This window comes from Tachypleus tridentatus, chromosome 9, assembly GCF_004210375.1.
Source record: "Tachypleus tridentatus isolate NWPU-2018 chromosome 9, ASM421037v1, whole genome shotgun sequence".
Classification (NCBI taxonomy): Eukaryota; Metazoa; Arthropoda; class Merostomata; order Xiphosura; family Limulidae; genus Tachypleus; species Tachypleus tridentatus.
This window is the reverse complement of record NC_134833.1, coordinates 86245224-86262199: the sequence shown is the minus strand read 5'-3', so window position 1 is coordinate 86262199 and position 16976 is coordinate 86245224. Positions and strand designations below refer to the sequence as shown.

The 16976-nt window shown below is 33.6% G+C and overlaps 1 long non-coding RNA gene across 3 annotated transcripts in view; it reads right to left on the bottom strand.

The window, feature by feature from the left end:
• LOC143225669 (uncharacterized) overlaps positions 1–16043 on the bottom strand; it is a 28817-nt gene extending 12774 nt beyond the window's left edge. For all 3 annotated transcript variants that reach the window (XR_013013980.1, XR_013013981.1, XR_013013979.1), the window contains exon 1: positions 15786–16043. This is a non-coding gene — a long non-coding RNA (uncharacterized LOC143225669). The remainder of the gene's footprint in view (positions 1–15785) is intronic.
• Positions 16044–16976: the final 933 nt, after the last annotated feature.

The window sequence follows — 16976 nt, the reverse complement described above, 5'->3', positions numbered from 1 at the left end:
ATAAATTTCATCCAACTCTGCAATAGTTGAGAACTTGTACAAAGCCAAATTCCAAACCTTTTAGGTTTGTAAAATATAAAGAATTACCCCAAAAAATAAGTGAAATTACTCCTTTTATCTTGCATACATAGTTCATTTTCTACACAGTATCTGTCTCACTGAGTGTTTGTTTTCACTTTTACTCTTCGTTTTCCTTTTTTGATCTATTTACTTTATTTAGTTAAGATGCAATTCTCTCAAGAGTTGACCCATTCTTATGTAAACATAACAAGCTACTCTTATCAATGAAAGGGAAGAAGGATATGTAATTATATGTCAACTACACTATATTTGCCATGTCCAATTCCGACGAGGCCTTTTGCGCAGTTCCAGAGTTCATCAGGTTGGCTCGGATACGAGAGTCATAGTGGTGGTCTAGGCGCTGTACACAAATCAACAGTTTTCACTAGCAACAACCGTTGTGGTGTGAACTAAATTAAGTTGCTGAACTGTACTTATTATTATCGTATCGGATGCTGAGTTTATCTTTACACCAAATAACACTGTTCTTTAAAGGTATCTACTAGCACTTCGGTGTTATTTGTTAATTAGACTAAAGCTGTATGACATGTCTGTCTTTTCGTGATACATCCACGTGACTTATAATACTCCGCATTTGATATAGTATTGTTACATTTCAACTAAAATATATGATGTTCCCATTTAGTGGCACCTCTACTACACGCAACAGTCACTCCTTACCAATAGACAAAACATGGCGATTGTTTCCGAGCTGTAACTAAGCAACAATACAAAAACTGTTACTGATTCAGTTTTCATAAACAAAAAGACAACAGCACGATTGCCAACATGTACTGTAGAAACGCTAATTTTTCACTGTTCGTTTACAATCCAAAAAAAGAAAAGAGCAAAAAATATTTTAGAAAACTGATACGTAGTGTATAAGTCACGTGAAACCGTGACAGGTACCTATTGTCATTGCACGTTTTTGGTATTGATTAGCAAGCTTGAAAAGCGAACTATAGTCAGCCATACCAAAACCTTTAACAAAGGATATCAAATAATCAGAAAAGTTTTTCAGATAAGACTTTCTTGTAAAAGCAGAATTTTAAGACGACATTTCTATAATTGCTGAAATACGTGAAACATCACGTTCGTTTCGATTGTCAGATATGTGTGCTTAACTGATTCGACATCGCTATAATTAAATTTATAACGCACTTAGCTACTTGTTACAAAGTTTCAATAATAACGTTTACCTTATTCGTTTAGTTTATACTTTATGAAAAAATATCTACGAGCAAAGACTTTTCTGTCCTGCATCACTATTACTGTCTTATACTATGTATTTAAATTCGGAGTGTAATTCGACTTTGTGAAAAGGATATTCGGATGTTAATGCTCTAGTGTGTCGCTTTTGATAGATATTTAGGAATGTGATGGTCTCAGTAGAAACAACAGTTGTGTATCCAGGCTACGAATAGCAAGAGAAGAGGAACAAACGCAAATATAAATTTTAATTAAGTCAGATTCTACCAACAGTAGAGGCTTACACTGGTGTATGATCTTTTAATAAAGACAACACTTTATTCACAACATTAACAAACGATAAAGAAAACCGTATTCAGTATTCTATATTAAATACTGCGGCCTTTCTGCGGTCATTTGATCAGAAACTGGAGACAAGTTTGTGAGAAAATAGGCAACTTAGCACAGATCAGATAAAAATAAATTAATTTTAACTAAGCAAAAGAAATAAACTAATTTAAGTTAAATTTCGTCTTCACTTGTAACTCTAAGTTTAACCTGTGCTATTTTACCCAGAATGCTTCACCGTACATGTCAGGAGACTGGCCTTTCCCTTATGGATTAATGACTTTGTTAGTATACTGATCACGTACGAAAGCAAACAAATCTTATTAGCTCTAACTGTACGAAAGAACATTAGGGTAGAATTAAGTATGCTATTCTCAGGTGCACTCACAACCTGAGAGAATAAAGGAAATCATAACGTTGTATATAAGTTCTATGATTACGTTTGAATTTGAAGAAAGACATCAAATATAATGTAAAATAAAATAAATCTTAATGAACAACAAGGTTTGACTTTGTTAGTTAGGTAACTAAATTATCTGGAGATACTGATCAAATGAGGAACAATATTAAAAGTAGATTTTTGAATGTGTAACATGAACATGTTTCTTGTATCAAAAAACAGTTGCAAGTAAAATAAATCAGACTATGTGACAAATAGTATAAGGGATAAAAATTATAGAAAAAGTTAATTTTTTTATCGTGGGAGACATGGAGAATCACACAAGATCAAGATAACTGACCAAAAGGAAATTTGGAAATGGAAAACAAATTATGAAAAATGTTGGTTGAAAATGTAAACATTAACAGAAAAAATTTCTTTAAATACATTAAGAGAAAGTAAAAGTTCAGATTGAGATTAGGTCGTTTCAAGGATGACAAAGAAATGTTCATATCTAATAGTTATGACATGGTTGGATTATTAAATTTTGCTTCTTTCTTAACTTATTATAAATGAAGATTTAAACAACATTTGGAATCCTGAACATATGCTAGATGGAAACAAGATTTAGAAAACAAATTATAAACATGTCGAATTTGAGTTTGTTAAAACAATTTTTGGAAGTTTAAAGGAAGATGACGATTCTGGGACAGATAATATTTCCTAAATATTTTTTGAAGGAGGTCGAGGATTGGATATGTGGTACACTTGCTACTATTTGTTGTACATCTTCTGAATAGTGGGCAAACGACATAAGATTGGACTAGTGTTATTCCTGAGAGGAGGTAAAAACTGTCCCAGTAATTATATACATTAGTGATCAGAAGAGTTCTCGAAATTTGGATTAAATATGATTTTGCAAAGTCATTTAAGAAAGTTTAAAATTTTATTGCTCAATCAACATGGTTTCACTAGTGGAAAAATCTTGCTTTACAAATATTTTAATATTCTTTGAAGAGATTGCTGCTCTTGTAGACGAGGGCACAAATTTATTGTATCTAGATTTTTGGAAAATCGTTAAAATGTGCCACATAAAAGGCTCGTTAAAAATGATACTTTGATGCTCATTGGATAGAAAAGTGGCCGGATGGAAGGAAGCAGGAGTTGTTGTAAATAGATTTTAGTCACAGTGGATTAATGTAACAAATGGAAAACTTCACACGGCCCAGTGTTAGAACTTTTGCTCTTTTTGATTTATCTCAGTGACTTGTTTGTTTGTTCTTTGAATTTCGCGCAAAGCTACTCGAGGACTATCTGCGCTAGCCATCCCTAATTTAGCAATGTAAGACTAGAGGGAAGGCAGCTAGTCATCACCACCCATCGCCAACTCATGGGGTACTCTTTTACCAACGAATAGTGAGATTGACCGTTATTATAACGCCCCCACGGCTAAAAGGACGAACCCACGACTCTCAGATTATGAGTCGAACGCCTTAACCCACCTGGATATGCTGGGCCTCTCAGTGACTTGAATGAAAAAAATGGTCAATAAATTACTTAAATTTGTTGATGATTTTAAGGTATGGGTACTTGTTGACTGTTAAGATATTTGTGCTGGAGCTTTGCATGGCCAGGTGGTTAGGGAGCTTGACTCGTAATATGAAGGCCGTGGGTTCGAAACTCCGTCACAAAAAGAACATGCTCGCCCTTTTAACCGTGGAAACGTTCTAATGTGACAATCAATCCCACTATTCGTTGATAAAGAAGTAGCCCAGAAGCTGATAGTGGGTGATGATGACTAGTTACCTTTCCTCTAGTGTTTCATTGCTAAATTAGGTGCGAGTAACGTAGCAGCCATCGTGTACCTGGCACAGAAAAGCTATCAAACGAGTATAGATCAAGATCTCTGAATTTATTTTGGGTACATAAAAGAACATTTATAGGCTGATGATTGAGGTTTATAATATTGTTAAGGAAATTGATAATGCTGATGCATCGTCTTTCTTTGTGTTTAATGGTGAAAATTATAAGACAAGAGGACACAATTATACATTTTGGTTGAGTGAGTCATTTTCAGTAAAGACAGTTTCAAATCGTGATGACGAGAAACCCACTTAAAGTAAAAATGTATCTTAAGACGGCTGGTATAGGTATTAAGACTTTAATTAAAATAAAGAAGAGAACAACGTTTCGACCTTCTTAGGTCATCTTCAGGTTAACAAAAGAAGGTCGAAACGTTCTTCTCTACTTTGTTTAAATAAAGGTTTTAATACCCATACCAGCCGTCTTGATATATAAAGACAATTTTATTTTCTAATAGGGTGGTTCTCCTTTGGAATAGATTACCTTTGGATTTTGTAAATACAATAAGTGAAAAAGCGATTTAAAGACGGCTTGTTGAATATTTGAATAATAAGGGCTGCTGTGTGTTTTACTTTTAAGAATAGTTAGTAGATCAGATGGCCGACATGGACCAACATTTTCTGTTTATGTTACAGTGCTTTCATGGAGATGTAATTCTAGAATCAATAACACTTTAACAGTTACTTGAACATTTCCTTGTTATTTATTCTTAGCTTTATCTTTAATTTCCCCAGACTGAAGGACAGCATTAGTGGTTGTGTAATACACCAACAAGTGTTGGTCATCCCAGTGCAACAAAAATAAAGGTTAATATATTCTCTTGATCTACTGCTGGAAAGAGACACTACCTACTATATGTAGTGTGCTCCACTATATAACAATCTCTCCCACAAAAAGGTGAAGTGCCAGAACAATAGGTAATTAGACTGAAAGAAATTTAGCTACATATCTTGGTAATTTTCTATCTGCCAGGCACAATATGTGCATAAAAAAGTGTAAATTCTTAGTGAACATAAATTTCTCACGTCATTAAACTTAACAAGACAGAAAATACTTAAATATGCTTTTCATATTACTACAGCTTTATACATCACCCATTTAACATCCAAATAAATACAATAATTGAATATTGCTGAAAAGTAGAATTAATAATTACATATTAGTTTTCTAGCCTGTTAAAGTTTTACAAGTATGTACATATTATACATTGAATATTACAGGTCCTGTATATTTGGTTCAGCACACTTTTTAATCAGTTAGCAGCGTAAAACCAACTGGGATATTCTTACAGTTATATTAGTTTGTCATAGCCCTTTAAAAGAAAAGATTTTGATGCGAAAAACAAACTCATAGAAGCAAGACGTGTAACATAATGAGTAGTGTTGGTAACTGATTGTCAGTTGATCCACATAATCACGTCTTATCATACACAGGACTACCAAAGTTAGCAACCCATTACCATTCTTCTCGAAGTGTGTTATACCAACAAGTCGCGTGCATGCAAAACAACTGAGTACAAAATAGTCCATCAAAACCTTGCCTTTGTAAAGTTAGACAAACTACGAATCTATAGGGAGTTCCTCAAACACACCAGTTAAAGAAAGACAAACTGCAGAAAATTGACCAAAAATTCTTTGCGCGTGAGAAAGGAACTTTTTTATGTGGTATTGGATGAGGATTGGATATACATTTAAGACTGTAACAAGAAACAAATGGTTTTCTACCATCAGTGAGGTGGTAAGGACTTTCCAATACGGTGCCACGAAAGTTTTTCATCAGGCTTTATGGTTGCTCAATTGACTCAGAATATAAACCTTGAACTTACAACTTGAGCAATAAACAAAAATGAACATTAGTTACTATCATAAGGGTCCGGCATGGCCAGCCGGTTAAGGCACTCCGAGGATCGCGGGTTCAAAATTCCATCCCACCAAACATCAAACATGCTCACCCTTTCAGCCGTTTGGGCGTTATAATGTGACGGTCAGTCACACTATTAGTTGGTAAAAGAGTAGCCCAAGAGTTTGGCGGTGGGTGGTGATGACTAGCTGTCTTCCCTCTAGTCTTAAACTGCTAAATTAGGGACGACTAGTGCAGATAGCTCTCGTGTATCTTTGAGCGAGATTCAAAACAAACCAAATACTATCAAGAAAACATGTTAGCATCAGTTTAACAAGATGAAATTCCTGAATCCTATAGCCATTACGAAAGAAAGGTGTAAATGGCTACATAAGGTGTTAAAAACATATGGCTATTCCAGATTAACAACACATTTCACAGCAGTGTTTACCTGAACCATTAAGAATGAAACTGGTGCTTAACTGGCACCGATTCTTCTTTTCAGATATACCTTTGTAGACACCTAAATGTAAAGCTATGGACATATTTGCATGTGGTGTCATACATATAGTTTTGAAAACCAACACTTACTTACAGTGGAGGCTCTGTGGAAAGTTTTTAAAGATGTGTGACCTAAGGTCTGACCTGGTCATCTTCCCCAGTTGGTTTTTGCAATAGATTTTGCAGTGTTGAACAAAACCATGTAATTATAAACATCAATCTGATTACGATGAATAAGATAGAAATTAATTCCTCAGGCAGATTAGGTCCTGGGTCCAGTTCTTAAAAAGTGCAATTAACCATCAGTATATTTAGCGAAGCTCACTATTCACCTAGAGGAACACGGTTTAAAGAAGTAGTTAGTATCAATGTTAAAATTATACCTACATATGTACTTTATGACCGTTATTTGAAACCTAATTTGTATTTTCAGCTGAAATAATAATTAACTGAAAAGCAAGGTTAAACTCCTACAGAAAATTGCGAGTTGTTTGTAGAAAGCATCCACATGGAAGTGAACAGTAAACTTTCTGCGCACATGTTAGGGGTCTGGATATAAAGCAGATTCTCAGTATTCCCCAGGGGCAAAGAGAAAAGAAAATGTTATAAATTTTAATTTCAAGGTAATTCATCCCTGAAAGATATACAAATTGGTCTAGATATTTGATGGGATCCACAGACAATAAGTATCGAACCGTTTATACGATGGAAGAAATAATACTTTACCTAAATTGAAATAATAATAACACACAGAATGAAAACTGAAAATAAGTTTCAGCTGAATTTATGCCTCAAGTGGCACAATTGGATGTCTGCAGACTTACAATGCTATAATCCGGGTTTCTATACCAGTGGTGGGCAGAAAAAGACAGCCCATTGTGTGGCTTTGTGCTTTATTACAAACAAAGAAATCAGCTGAATTTGTGATAATTAACGTCCCAGTAACCTGTAATGTAATCTTAATCAATAATGGAGTACACTGAGCTGGAAAATGCGATAATAGGTTGTCGTTTTAGTGTATTTTTAAACACAATATTTAATAACTTTTACTTTTATTAAATGCTTTCAACAAGTCATATTCATGTTAGCTCAGTAATTTCAGTACTAGATTCTAGTTGTTAGTGGATTAGCCAGAGAATTATATAACGTCAGACGAACATATTCATGCAAGTTCAAATAAAATTTGTTCAGAAACATTAATCTGGAAAGTATTCGAAAGAAACTACTATTCACGAAAATGAACAGTAGAAATAGGAGTATATAACATTCGTTCCCCACAAAAAACTGTATAATGGACGACATTCAATTTCGTCCATTCTCGAGTCCAACAATACTCAAGAATATATTTGCTCTAGTGAGTAGGTTTTATTCAAAGACAGTTTTTTCTTAAACAAGGTAGGGCTAGTTCATCAAATATGTTGAGCAAGAAATACATAAAGATTGCCATTAGATTCAACACTTATTATGAATGAAACTAAATTCTTAATACCAGTACAAAGCTCAAACGTTATTTTACGCCAGCACTACCTCTATACTTTAAGGTAACAAATTATTTGAAATATTGTAAATTTTTACTACATCTAAAACCTTGAATTATGACAAATTCAAATAAAATCTCTATAGATAAAAAGAGCTATAGCAGTGCAGAACTAGTAAATGAACAAATTTGTTTTGGATTTAGTTAAATAATATTAAATTAGTTGCAGAATAGTTAACAGGAAGTGTGGAAATACTCAGCTCCTAAATGTGAATCTTATATACTGTGTCTGTTTGTTTGTTATTTTAAATTTCGCACAAAGCTACTCGAGGACTGTCTGTGATAGCCGTCCCTAATTTAGCAGTGTAAGACTAGAGGAAGGCCGCTAGTCATCACAACCCACCGCCAACTCTTGGATCAACGAATAGTGGGATTGACCGTCACATTATAACGTCCCCACAGCTGAAAGGGCGAGCATGTTTGGCGCAACGACGATGCGAACCCGCGACCCTCAGATTACGAGTCGCACGCCTTAACACGCTTCGCAATGCCGAGCCGTATATACTGTGTCTGAACTAACAAATATATTTTTAAAACTTTGCTAAATACACATAGAATGATTATAGAAACCACTAAGAAACGTGTAGTGAGAAAGAATATTAGGTTAAGAAAATTCATAAATGTATTCCCACTTATTTGGTTGAATCTGCAAAGTCACAAGCAAGGTTTTTAACAGAGACGATAACAAGAAAAGTATCTGTTTCAGAACCGATCATTTAATTTACTGATGATTAAAACTTGAGTCATATCTTGCACTTACATTCAGGTTCTATTGAGTCTTTTTGAAGTAGAGCAAAAAATAAAGCCAAAAGAAAAAGAAATAAATTGGTCAATTTCATTAGACTGTAAATAATTCATAGAAAACGAATCGATCAGGTTATTAAATTTAGTTCCTATAAGCGCATTGCAAATAATTTGTAAAGGAAACTCTTAGTTTGATTGATTTATGAAACAGGAAATTCTGCTTTTTTTGTCTAGTAAAATATTTCCAGAAAATAAATTTGAAACTGCTATTTGAAAAAGTTCTTTGTTTGTTTGAATTTTGCGCAAAGCTGCACGATGGCTATATGTGCTACCCGCCCCTAACACTAGAAGGAAAGCAGCTAGTCTTTACCACATACCGCCAACTCTTGGGCTATTTTTTCACCAACGAATAGCGGGATTGAGTGCACATTATAACGATCCTACAGCTGAAAGGGCGAGCACGCTTGGTATGACGGGAATTTGAGCCCGGGACCCTCAGATTACTAGTCGAGTGCCCTATTCATCTGGCCATGCTGGGCCATTTGAACAGGTAAATTTCAAATATGTCTGAAAGTTTTGGTAAAATAATTTGAAACTTTAGTTCTTCTTTTAATTTAAATTGTCTGCAGCAGTTAGTACAAAGCTCCATGTAATAAAAGTCCTAAGATAATGTTATATTTTTAACTTCGTATGATTCTTTATAATGTTTAAAATATGTAAAAACATTATATTGAAACTAATATAATAAATTAATATTGTTTTGATACAAATAACAAGTCATTAAATTACAGTCCAAGTTATGTGAGTGAATGGCTTTAGGCCTAAACAATAAAAAAAATTATCTTTGAATATTATTAATAAATTCTGATAAGAGCAATATATTTATTTATAGAGAAACGAAAAACCAAACTGACGATTATTATAACTAATTAAATATACTTATCTTAAATTTATATTTGTAAAGATAAGAATAACTAGTTTCATCATTCGAGTATCTCGCTGTTATCGGTATTTTTGACGTAATTCGAAAAATATTTCATGAGGTTTTACCAGTTTAGGAGATTTAGATGAGTCTCAAGTACTTGTAATCAAGCTTTCAAATATTTGCAGTAGTGCCCCCGAGTGGCATGACACTACGTTTGTGAACTTACAATGTTAGAAACCGGGTTTCGATACCTTTCAATATCAAGTGAGTAGAGCACAGATAGCTCAATGTGCTTGATTCCAAATAAACAACGTATCTGGAAACAGCAGAACTGACTGAAGAAAGTATGAGAAAATTTTCTAATAAAAAACGTCAATATATATATAATGTATAGTCGCTTAAATGTTCAGTATATTTTGTCGAGTTATCGAAAAGACGTTAAAGACAAAGTTACATAATAGGTAATTTGTTTGTGCTCTGGCTACTAGAGGTATTGAAACCCGAGTTTTAACCTCGTCAGCTTGTATACTTACCGCTAAGCCACTAGGGCTTATTGAAAATGAAGTTGGTAAGTGTTTATAGTTGTCTCAGAATTTGACCGTTTAAAAACGTATGATCAATTGATTTTGCTAATTTCAAACTTTTAAGTTATTGTTAGCTCATTGAAACTATACGCCTTCCATATAATCGGGCCCGGCATGCCCAGGTGGTTAAGATACTCGACCCGTAATCTGAGGGTCGCGGGTTCGAATTTCCGTCACACCAAACATGCTTGCCCTATCAGCCGTGGGGGCGTTTTAATGTGACGGTCAATCTCATTATTCATTGGTAAAAGAGTAGCCCAAGAGTTGGCGGTGAGTGGTGATGACTAGTTGCCTTCCCTTTAGTCTTACACTGCTAAATTAGGGATGGCTAGCGCAGATAGTCCTTGTGTAACTTTACGCGAATTTAAAAACAAAGCAAACCAATATTTTTGTTGATTCTTCATTTTACCTGTTCATAATACTTTTTACTGATTCATGTTCAGTTGCTGTTTATTGATGCGTACAGAAGATTTTATTTGAGATTTTTGTAGTTATGTTTTCTGGTGTGACGTACGGAAAGAATTAAATTGTAAAAGTGTATTTTAAAGCAAATACAGACAAACAAGTATATACATGTACATGTAAGGGTACACAAGCCGATTTAAATATGGAACCGAGTCTTTGATATCTAGATTACAACTTGTAATAAATTCCTATAACAATGTGCATAATATTGAAAAGTGTAATATTGGTTATCATCTACGCACACGAATCATGCATTATTTTGTAATCATTATTTTTAAAGCTTAACTATTTATCGTTGTCGAGAAAATTATATAACACAGAAATGAACAACTTATTACTAGTTTTGCTGATGTGTTTCATTGCAAGAAACCTGTTTGTGTTCACGAAATATTTAATTTATTCTCATAGCGCCATCTTTCACAATCAACTGATTTGTAGTTATTTACAACTATATAAAAGCCTTGGTTGTATATATCTTGTTGAATGTTAGATATTCATTTTAATATTAAATAACGATCACTAGTGATGAGGTTAAGTAACAGTTCGTAGTCTTATCCGTACTTAAGTAAATATTCAACATATAAGATAGACGTCTAACACGAAAGTAGGATAAGAAATACGCTATCCAGAGGCGTTCACTGTTTTAGAGCACAGAGAATGGGAACACTTTTAGAAATTTCTCTTACGAGAATAATGTAGTTTGGAAAAAGAAGTGCTCTGTAAAGTAATAGACTAATCTGTATAATCATATCTTTCAACAATATAACTCGTTCAAAAAAAACAAAACTGTTATTCCTAAATCATGTCGAATATTGAACAAATATTTTGTCACAATACATGTGTAAGCTTTATTTCTCCTCTCGGTAAGTATATTTAAAGTAGTTGGCACAGTTAATTAAAAAATAAAGCTATTTATGGCCTAGTGGTTAGCGTCTCAGTCTGTGGTTAAAAGTGGCGGTCAATTCCAACTAATCGATTTGAGAAGATTAGTTCAAGACTAGGTGATCTGAACGGTTGACTATTTGACTTCCCTCTAGTCTTTTATTTCAAAATGAAAGCCGACTATAGCCCTTAAAATAAAGGAAAATAACCACAACGAAAATAAACAACGTATTTCATGAAGAAAATTATTATAAGTATTAGGAAAATTAGTTTTCTCGTTAAAATAGGAAAATATGTCAGTGAACATGTGTTGTGAACAGGAATTACGTTAGCAAATAGTTTACGTCTTTGCGTAAAGAGACAAAGAAAAGTCGATATTTCTTATTCAGCTTATTTACAAAAGAATAAACTGTACTTTCTTTAAGATAAGATTTCGACTGCGCAGGCCGGTCATGTTAGTTGCTTCTTTTATAACTATGTTTAACTTATAACTATTTTGGGGTCCAGCATGGCCAAAAGGTTAAGGCGCTCGACTCATAATCTGCGGATCAAGAGTTGGAATCTCTCTCCCACTAAATATGCTTATTCTTTCAGACACTGGGGCTTTATAATGTGACGGTCAATTACACTGTTCATTGACAAAAGAGTAGCTCAAGAGTTGGCAGTGGGTGGTGATGACTAGCTGCCATCGCTCTAGTCTTACACTGCTAGATTAGGGATAGATAGCCCTTGTATAGCTTCGCGAAATTCATAAACAAAGAAACAAACAAAGTCTAAGTAGATAACTGAAAATAGTTTCTCTGTTTTAAAAGGAAGGGTATTTATATATATTTTCAAATAATAATTTCCTACTTAAATAAGTTAACCGTTAGTTTCAGTTGGTGAATGAAATGCATTATTCTTAGTTATCTCACTTGTTTACATTGTTTATTCACGTGTCTTCTACCCTTTCATTATAATGTTTCACCTTCACTAATACAGATATAACCATGCTCATATGAAATACTAATGTATTTATATTTAAATAGAGTTAACTATGTGGCGCTACTAAACACTGATACGAAACACTATTAATAGTACAAATCAAGTTTCTATGAATATTGTAGTATGCATATAATACAAAAAAATGTAATATATCCTGCCGTTTGCTGTATCAACAGTTCATATATGTTATTATAACAATGTTACACACTTTGTAAGCCTACACTGAAATGAGAACATTAACGCTAACTATAATTTATTTCTACGTGATATCAGTTTGTAGTATGATTAATTGATTTTACGAAATCCAGTTAGTATTTATGTATACCGATGACTATAACAAGGTCTTACTCTTGACTTCATAAAATCAATGATATGATAAATTATCAAATTAACATCCTTGATACTTTTTATATAAAAGTAAAAGAAAAAAGAGTTCGTAAAACACTTAGGTTGTTTATTACACACAAAACTACACAACAGGTTATCTGGTCTTAGTCCACCACGGGTATCAAAACCTGGTTTCTAGCCTTGTAAGTTCACCGACATCCCGCTTTGTCACTCGTGGGCCAAAAAAAGCTTCCCCTTTTTTAATTAATAAAATGCTAAAACAACACTAAACGTGTGCCTTTCATTAATTCTCTCATAAAATGTAAAATAGAGCTTTTTACTCAACGCTTTAAAGTCTGGAACATAGAAAGAACAAGTTTCCCAAATTAAATAAATGTTATCGAAATTTAGAGAAAGCTGAAAGTAATTCCTCTTTCTCAATTATATAAAACGTTCACATATAGAAGAAAAACACCTTCGTTTTTTGTTTGCTGCGAGTATAAGCTATGTTCTGGTTTTGTTGGTGAAGTTGTTTTTTTTCCTTTTTGAGGGTGAAGGTAGTTTTTAGGAAGAATAATCTCGTGGAAACCTGAGTTGTTTCCACAGTTTAGTATAACAGCTGATTCTTTGCATTATCTTGTATATTAGTTGATAAAGAAAAAACAAACGAACAATAACGATAGAAACTTTCTACAAATGGACTTATCTTTATTAGTCTGTAGTTGAGCTTGAAATGAACAAATTCTCGGGTTTTATGCCCACGTGCTGCTTGACAAAATGTTCGGTTATGCTCTGTAACACCCAGCTGTATTTTTTAACATAAATTATACATATTATATTGAATACATTTAACATTATTGACATTATTAACAGTATTTCGAGTATATATACTCGAATCAGTATATCAGTATACAATACTGAACAATCATTCAAAAACTGTAAAACTATTGCATTGTTTTAGAAGTTAATACTTTTTACTTCGTTTTCGGTTGACTGCATCTAATGAGGCTATATTTTTATATTTTCAGTCGAAATATTAAAACGTTTTACACTGAGGAAGTTTTGATAGAGTATTTTCTCCGAAAAGACAGTAACTTATCATAACATTGGAGGAATCCCAAGTTATAAAGACAATAGCTGATTACTTTTTCTCTATAGATATACACTTTTACCCTGTCATTGCACAGAAAACTATGAGGTAATTTTTCTTGTAAGGTTAATTTGTTCACTCTTGTATATGTTGGATTTAACTGTGAAAACATAAAAGATCGTATTTGGTAACAAAGCTTGGTTCTGAAGCCATATGAAGCTCCATTGGATGTGAATATCTATTATTCACTTGGCTGGCTGATGAGAGTTGACTTTACTGGAAACTGGATACATCATAGCACGTATGGTGTAACCTGCTGTTATCTTGTATGTTTTCCTATTATGCCACGATAAGTTTAAATTCTAATATAAGATCATAACACACTCTGTACTCTTATTAAGTAAAATAAGTGACAAGGCTTTTAAGCGTGCATATGTGGTCAAAAGTAAATATAAAGTGATATACTGCCCACGTTTTTTTTAATTATTCAGGTCTGAATAAATTAATTTAAGATTAACAAGGAAACAACGAAACTTTGTTACCGAATACCTCATGATTAACAGCAAGTAATTTGAATAACTGAGTTGGTACTGTTTACTCAGTTACTCTACTTCACAGTTACTTTTGATTACATCTGTATTCTAAATCAGCAGAGATTCAGGTAGTGTTGCTTTGCCTTCCTGTTTCAGGTTGTTTGATTATACAAACTTCTGATATGTAAGAGTTCAAATTCTAAAGTTGTTGTTTTTTTCAAATATCACGCATCGTAAGAAAAAGAAGAAAAGAGACGAAAACTGTATAACTAAAAAGTGGTTCATGGGAAATACCTTAAGCCATATGTTGTATGTTGGTTCACACTTAGTTCATTAAAGAAAATATCCTAAACCATATGTTGTATGTTGGTTCACACTTAGTTGATTAAAGACAATGAATTTTATTCGTTTTAGAATGAGAAGTTTCAATCATTTGTAGCTATCTAACTATATCAGTCAGAAAACTAATAAATCACTCATGCTCTTTTCAGCTCTGTAGTTTATCGTACGCTCAGATGTTTTGTTGGTTTAAAGACTTTTAAATATGATATTATTTATTCGAATGTTGTAAAGTCTGATAGGTGCATATGTTACTTAAATGGTATATCACGCAAGTAAATCGTTTACAGGAGTCCTTTTCGTACTCAGAGGTACTTTGTGAGTTAGGAATTACACGTAAACAAGTTCTGTCAAGAGAGTCTTCGGGAAGAAATATCAAAGAATCGACCGTGATTTCAGTGGCTTTATTCCACCGAAGACCTGTTTCTGTATACCGACAGATGTCACTAGTTAGGGACACGAGGTTGCGTTGCGCAGATCGTAAGGTACTTCCATTGCTGGAATACTCCAGTTTCTGGTCCTTTCGTGTTAATTGAAACAGTTTAGTGTTTGTACTTGCTAATGAAAATAACAGTTTACTGTCAGGCGCGAAAATATTAAGTAATTTCTGCTATAATGTTTGTTTGTTATATACTTATCTTCTGTGTGTGATGTTCGACTTCATGAATGACTTGAAGACGAGACTTTAGACCACTGGTGAGAAGTTATGTTTAGAAGAGTGCTGCACGAGATGAACAGAAGTGAAGTGTTACTCGTGAAAAAGAAGTTAAACTATAAGTTCTTTGATGAAAACATCTAATGCAAAGAACATAACGTCATAGCCTTCTAGGCCTTTGTCTCTCACACTTGAATGAAAAGTGTGTAAGATTATTCGCATTATTTCTAATAACTGAAGCATCTGGCAACGTCAGATTTCGGGTACAATAAAAACTTTCTTTCCTCGAAGATTGACTTCTCGCTTTCCATAACGTATTTTTTAAAAACAAATCTTTATCTGTAACTAATTTAAAATAACCTCATAATGTGTAATTTTCAATCACAATAATATAGAAATAGAAGCAAGTATGAAACTTTAAGATGTTACTTGTGTATTCATAATCCTTGTACTGCAGCTGGTGTTATATTCAGCTAGGTATTAGAAATAAACGGACGTCTAACGTAATAACATTCTTCACCTGTATGTGTGCTTGTACATACCTGAATGGATCCAAAGGAATCCATCTCCAGAAGAGACTGCGAATGCGAACACAGTTTCATCGACGACGTTCCCTTACCCCTACCGCCGCCTGAAGAATGTGACGACGCGTACGATCGCGCTATTTTCACACGTTCTCGACGTTGGAAGAAGAGAAACGGTAGTGCCTGGGTAGGACTGAGTTCTGTGGCCATCACACTTATAGCCGTATTTATTGTAGGATTCATCGTCTTATCCCCTCTACTTCACTATTTAATGTAAACATCTATTCTACTTGGATGTGGTGGAGTTTGCTGCTTTCAATGAAATATGAATTTTGATGTGGGAATCTCACCATTGTATACCAGATACTCGATTACTTCTAATGACGTATTCACGTTGTACACTCGTCGAAACGGTTGAAGTTAATTTTCCTTATAGATCAGTCGAAATAAATAAGTATACGTTCGGAAACTGAGAGCTTCGGGATCTCTAATTGTAGAGTCATCTGAAGGACTGTCGTTTACAAATACTTAACTCATTTTTCAAATCCGAAATCTTTATTGGAGTTCTCAACTTATTTATTTCAAATTATGAACAGTTTGAGTCTTTGTTTTCAGCAAATAGTTTCATATGCACTTACAAACCTTTTGAGTGTTAAACTATATCTATGTCTCCTTCTATGGAGAAGCAAAAAAATAATGGCAAATGTAACTTATTCATCGCTATAGGATATAAACTCTGCCATGTAGTTAGGTCCCGTCCAGACAAGACTACTGTATGTTTCTGAAGGACTTTAAAGGGAATCTTTAGGAACATCAATATAAATCATGAAAGTATACGACCGAAGGTGTTAGTTTGTGCTCCAAAATTACAAGAATCATCGACTTTATTTTTATATTTCATTTTTAGATAAAACTAATTTAACTGGATGATAAGAGTTTAAATAGTCTGAGCTATTATCATGTTTTGCACGTGTGCTTGTTTAAATCTGAAAGGCTGTTCTGTATACCTCGAGCAGGTTTTAGTTTATTATTGTAGTTTTATTAGTTATTATTTTACTGTCGCTTTATTCTAAACAATAGCTATCAGTTCTACTATTAAACATTATTTATTTATTTTCCACCGTTTGATAAAAGTAAATTGGACAAGACTGCGTTACTGTTATTACTTTAAACACGTGTGTTTTGGGAAATGTTCGCAGTAAGCAGTCA